The following is a 6,591-nucleotide window of genomic DNA, read 5'->3' on the forward strand; positions in this document are numbered from 1 at the left end:
TCATCCTCTCTTCCAACAGAGCCTCATTCATGAAGTTTTCATTTGCTTCACTGAGAGGATGGTTTGGGGGGGAAAGTTGTGATCCCCTATGCTCCTGTCACCCCACAGACCCCCAAAGCTTGACCCCTGTTGACATCTGACTCACCCTGTCCACTTTTGGATGTACTATATTGGCATCAGATCAGCGCTGCCTCTCTGTCATCCCACTTTGGCCTAGAAGCGATCTCTTCAAGATGTGACATGCACAGCCTCCCCCTAATGCGATTCCAGTGCGCTTTCTTGGTTCCTGACATTGCTTGACTCATACTGTGACATTCTGACTGTCTTTGACTCACCTATTGCCAATACTTACCAATCTTTTGACTTTGCTTACTGATTCTTCACTTTTTGGCTTACTTATCCTTACCAATGCTTACCAATGCTTTCCAAGATGATTACCCATCGCTTACATTCCTTACTCATCAGTTACCAATTGCTTACCAAGTGTTTACACCTTGTTTTCCATAGACAACGCCCCTGTACCGTATATAAGTCACTGTACTTAGGTAGCAAAAAAAGACATCAGAGAGCCCCTCTTGCTCGCAATTTATCATCTCTCAGCAAGTCATTCATCAGCTTCGATAGTTGAGACTTTATTAAGGGTCTAGCTATCATCTACTTCACTTATCATCATCTATCATCCATATACTTCACTCCAAGCCCTCCCTGAGCTCAGTACAGCTTAGGACATTGAATTAAGTCACCATCCATCCTTCTGTAGGCTGATAGCAGTCTACCCTATTGCTTTCTATCACATTCTTGCTCCCTCTTTGTCAGGAGCACCCCCAACCCTCAGCACTCATCTTTGAGTGTTGTAGCTTGCAAAAAACCTCCCAAAGAACAGGTTCTACCATCTAGGTACTGCATAGGCACACCACCACTCGCTTTCATTGTCTTTTGTGTTGGTTTTGGTTGGTTTTCACCACTGAACCACACTTTGACTCACAGCGAGACATGTGGAACATGGGATGAACCTTCCAAGTTGGTGGGAGTTCCAATTGGAAGGCAACTGGGGGCATGACCTGAGTCACCTTAAATGGTCCAAGATGTCAGGGTGCAATCTTGTTGCACTGGCTTTTGATATGAAGGTGCCTGGTATTGAGGAGAACTTGATCTCTGACCTTGGGCAGTACATAAGACCCTTTTGAGCATGCATGCATCAGGTCTTGTGCTTTTTTGTGTGCCAAGATGGCAACATCATGGTTTGAGGCCAGCCTTTCTAGCCTTTCATCTACTGAGGGGACCACGGTCAGCCTTACCTCTGGATAGGGGGAGGGGTCATAGCCTAGTAGGAGTGAAAACAGCATCATTTGATGGACAGAATGGATGTGCGAGTTGTGGGCAAACTTGGCAGATGGGAGTTTGGCTGCCCATGAGTTGGGAGCTTTGGCACAGTACAGCTGAAGGTATCCTTCCACTTCCTGGTTGATGTGTTCACTTTCTCCATTTGTTTGAGGATGATAACTGGTAGAGATTTTAGGGGTTACCCCTATCGCTTTGTATAACTCCTTCGTAAAGGAGGACATGAACTGCAGGCCTTGATCTGAGATTACTGACTCTGGGACTCCATATCAGGAATAGATGAACTGATGGAAGAGTCGGGCAATCCTGATGGAGTCAATGTTTTTGTGGCACAGGATAAACAGAGCAGCCTTGGACAGCCCCTGATCTACAACTGTGAGAATGGAATCACACTGCTGATCCCCTGATACCAGGAGATTGGTAATGAGATCCATTGATATTTGCTGGAATGGAAATGTGGTTTTGGGAGTATCATGGGGCACAACAGGCAGTGTTGGCAGATGTGTTACCACTTTGGTGGTCTGGCATGAGGAACACCCTGCCATGTAAGCTCATATATCCTTTCCCATACCTTCCCACCAGACTTCCTTTTGCATTTTGGTGAACATTGCCTTCTGTCCTGGGTGGCCTGCTGACCTGTGATTGTGATATGACCACATGCAGTGGCAATGATCCTCTGGAGGGATGTACAACTGAGTGGTTCCAAATCATTTTGTTCTGTCTTTTGCAATTGTAATGTTGTCCAAAGGTTCCAGTCCTGTCAAGTCCTTTGACATGTCATTCCTGATGTGCTCATCCAGGTCCATGGATATTGCATAAACTCCCTGTGCTCCTTTTACTGGATTCCTCAAAGGGCGAGCATCAGGCAGCCTATTCTTCCTTGACATTTCCTCAACTGGGAGAGAATACAGCCTTGAGTTTCTTCTGGATTGTTCTACATGAGAAGGCAAATGTCCAATGCGAACAAGGCAATTGATTTTTAATTGTTTTTGTATTTTTGTAATTGAAAACAAGGGTAAAACAAGGCAAATTTGGGAACCCACCCCCTCCATAAGCCAAAGGTCCAGGGGAAGGACTGTGGCCACCAGGGCAGGCTCCTCTGGGGTGCATTTGCATGAGAGAGTGTCAGCAGGAACCTGCAGGCAACCAGCCTGCCAAGAGAAACAAATGGGGTAGGATTGGATGGTAGCAGCCCAGCAAACTTGGTGGGGGGTAAGCTGCTGGGGTTCGCGGTAGTACTTCAAGTTCTGGTGGTCTGTAAAGACCACAGTAGGTTTGATGGGGGAGAGTAAGTATGGACAGAAGGCCTTGAGTGCATGGATAACTGCAAGCATCTCCAGGTCATAGACCTGGTAATGCTGTTCTGCACTGACCAGGGACTGTGAAAGGTAAGAACATGGATGCCATTCATTGTCAGCCCCCTTTGGGCTAGGACAGCCCCAGTACTAAGCTTCAAAGCATCTGTGAAGAGGGCAAAGGGCTTTGAAAAGTCCAGAATAGTGAGGACCAGAGAGGAGCATAACAAAGACTTTAACCTTTTGAATGTAGCATTGCGTTCTGGAGTCCACTGGTAGGAGACCCCCTTTTTGGTGAGGTCATGTAACGGCCTGGCAACACTTGAGAAGGATGGGATGAACTTGTGGTAGAAGTTACAGAATCCAAAGAATCTGCAAAGCCCAGTAAGGTTGTCAGGGGCTTCCCAAGTACTGATGGCATTGGTTTTCATCAGCAAAGTCTCCATACACCCCTTTCCAATAATCATTCCTAAGAATTTGATTTCTTCAGCCTTGAAGATGCATTTGCTAATCTTGAGGTGAAGTCCTTCCTTCTTGCAGATCTTCAGGAACTCGCAAACCTGTTCTTAGAGTTCTTCCTTTGTTTTTCCATGGACTGCAATGTCATCCATGTACCCTACCTGTTTTCCTCATTGGGATTCAAAGGTTTTGTCCATATACCTTTGGAACAAAGGGGGTGAGTTACACTGGCCAAAGAACATTACCATAGGCTCAAAGAGCCCTCTTGGTGTCACAAATGCTCCTTTCCACTCATCTCCTTCCTTGACCTGAAGGTTTGTAAAGCCCTGTTGAATGTCGAACTTGGCATAGTATATGGATTTGACCAGCTCATTGAACAACACTTGCGCATTCAGTAATGGGTGAGCATCTGGGATCGTAAATGAATTAAGATAGCAGTAATCTTGAATCAACTGCTTTTTACCATCCTTCTTTGCTACAAAGAATACTGGCACCACTTGTGGAGAAGTTGACAGTTGAATCTTCTTGCATTTGAGATTGTCATCCAAGAACTCATCTAGCACCTTTAATTTGTCTGGAGACATAGGATATACTGCTGCTTTTCTCAGCTTGAAGTCTTCACAAAGTCTAATCTCATGATCTAATCCTGGCTGATGTGCCAGGAGTGGGATATCATCTTCTGTGAACACCTTGGCAAATTCCCCATAAATTTCTGGAAGCTTGACTTCTTCTTTACTAGTGGCCAAGGTGGCCTCGAGTTCTGTGGACAAAGTCATTTTATTAATTTTTACATCAGGGGTTTCACCTGAACCCTGCTTTACCACTTCTGGGGACAGACTGGAAGATTCCTTCATACTGTCCATGTCTGAAGACACTACCTGTTTGACAAAATAGTCAGATCCTTTGGGATACATGTACCCATCATCCCAGCATGTAATTTTGCTGGTTTCCCAGTTCATTCTTGGTTTGAACTCTTTGAGGAATGGCATCCCAAGGAGGACATGTTCTCTTCTGATGAGAGGGCCAATGTAACACTTGACTCAGATTATTCGCTCCTTGATCTCCATCTTCAGGGTTACCTTGTGAGTGACCCATTCTTCATCTTCTCTGGTGAACGAGGTTGTCTTGAACTTCTTTTCCACCTGATATGTCAGGATCCAAAGTTTCTGGACCATCTTCTCCAAGATGAGGGAGACTTCTGTGCCTGAGTTGATACAGGCCCAAATTCCTGCCTTGTAGTCTGGTAAAATGACTAATCCAAGAGGAGAATGAATTCACATATTTGATTCATCATCTATAGAAGTACACTTAGTGGACAACACACAAATGGGACTGACTGATGCAGGAGATTCATCAGTCCCCTTTAAAAACCCAACAACTTTCGCTCCTCCACATTTGCTTCATGATCTCCAACATAGGCAGTCTTTGTGCCATCCTCCAAGAGGACAATGTGGACATTGGTTAACTGGGTTTTGACCTTGACTTTACAGTCATGCTTGATGTGACCTTTGGCTCCACAATTGAAGCATTTAATTTCCAAACTGGAATGTCTAACATTCTGTTTGCATTTGTCGACGTCCATCACATCAGGGTCTCAGGAACCTCCACAGTAATGAATGAACTTTCTTTCATACTGAGATTCCTTCCCTTCTAGGATATGCTTCATCGTAATCATGGTTCAGGCTTCCCCTGCACACTGGATCCACTCAATTACTGTGGAAGGGGCACATCCAGAATTTAAAACCCAATTGTGATATTCTTTGTTTGATCCTTTTCTGAAGAAGATCCCTGCTTCATGTAATTCTTCCTTGAGTTGAGCCTTATTAACAAGCCCTGTAAACTTGGCAATATATGCCTCCAGTTCTCATTTGCCTTGTTGGATGTCTGAGAGATGTAAGATGGCAAGGGTGGTCTGATCCCCCAACTCAAAGGTAGCCTTCAGCCTTTCAATGAACCTTTGAAAGGTGTCAGCGTAGTAGGTAGTTCTGTCAAGCATCTTGTTTTCATTTTGATAGTTCTTGGCAAATGACATGGCTGCACCCTTTGTCATATATGTGAGTGCAAACAAGATCTTGAGGGATTCCATGTTGTAGACATGCTTGTTCAGGTTCAAGTATCCTTCAACCTGTGTAATCCAGGTCTGAAGCCCATTGTGGCTTCTGTCATATTCTCTGGGATGCCTGACATTAAACTCCCAACCTCCATTGGGTGGGCAGCTCAAGCCAAGGTAATCATCATCATTGGCTTTGGCTTTCCCCTTACTGCTATCACCAGCAGACAGCTCTGGGGGTACAGCCTTTCCGAAGTTCCTACAATACCATTCTTGCCAAGCCGAGTCAGTAGGCATACCTGTTTGGAACAGGTTGCTCGATGTTGCATGCATCACCCTGCAGAGCTCCTCTGCCATTGCAACTCTTTGTTCTTCCAACCTCTCAGTTCCTCTTCCAAAATGGTCCTTGGGGGCATTTCAGGAACCGAATCTCCATGACTGATAGTCATGGACATTTCTTCTTGGGTGCATGCTTCTTGTTCTTCTTTGAGGACTGATCTGAATGAAGTATCAGACTTCTGATCATCTTCTTCTTCTGAACTAAGCATGACTTCTGAATCCCTAAATCAGGATAGATAAGATAACCAGGGGTTTGTAGCAGTAACTGAAGGACCAAGTCATCCTAGCAGGATCAGTGGCAAAGGAGGATTCCTTCCAAGCCCAAGCAGGTTAGGTTGAGGTGGGACTGGAGGTCTTGATTTCTGTGGATTAGACACTTTTATGGATGGTGACAATGAAGGCTGAGGGAGGATTTATTTCTTGAAAGAAACCTGTCAGCATATAGGAGGTATTTGTTTGTGCATGAGTGACTTTACACATAGGGAGACACAAGCACGAGCTCTAGGGAGGCAATCTATTAATGCCTAGTGGCTGCCTGTAGAGTGGTGAACTTGGTTAAGGGTAGAAGGGTGTTTTTCAATCTTGTTCATTGGTTTGTTGAAGTTCAGCAACCAGCGACAAGTAGACTGTGTGTGAAGAGGTCAATGAGTCCTGAAAGCTGCATGGGGTTTTTTGATTTTGTTATGCCTGAGCACAGTGACTTCTTCAAATGGAATAGGCACAAAGCATGTGAGGGGGAGTCTACAGGCTGAACGTGTTGTAACCCCTGTGGCTCAGTTATTGCTGAGGTCCAACAAAGGTTCACTCTTCTGGTGATCCACTAGGGTAGTCACATGGAGAGGGAACAAGGACAAAAGCAAAGGAAGTTAGCTGAGTTGCAAGCTATTGAAAAACTGAGGATACAAGGTAAAGTACAAGGGGTTATATACCCATAAGTACAAGTACTGTACCAGTCATGACAGATGCATCGTGACATGTATCTGCAGTAGTCAACAGAACAATCAGTCAAATAAATAAGTCAAAAGGAGTCATATGGTGTCACGAGATGGGGATAGTCAAGGGAACGAAGGCTATACTGGCTGCACAATCAATGTGCAGCAAGGAGCC

This window comes from Pisolithus orientalis, assembly GCF_024613125.1.
Source record: "Pisolithus orientalis strain OTSU chromosome Unknown F5J12scaffold_108, whole genome shotgun sequence".
Taxonomy (NCBI): Eukaryota; Fungi; Basidiomycota; class Agaricomycetes; order Boletales; family Pisolithaceae; genus Pisolithus; species Pisolithus orientalis.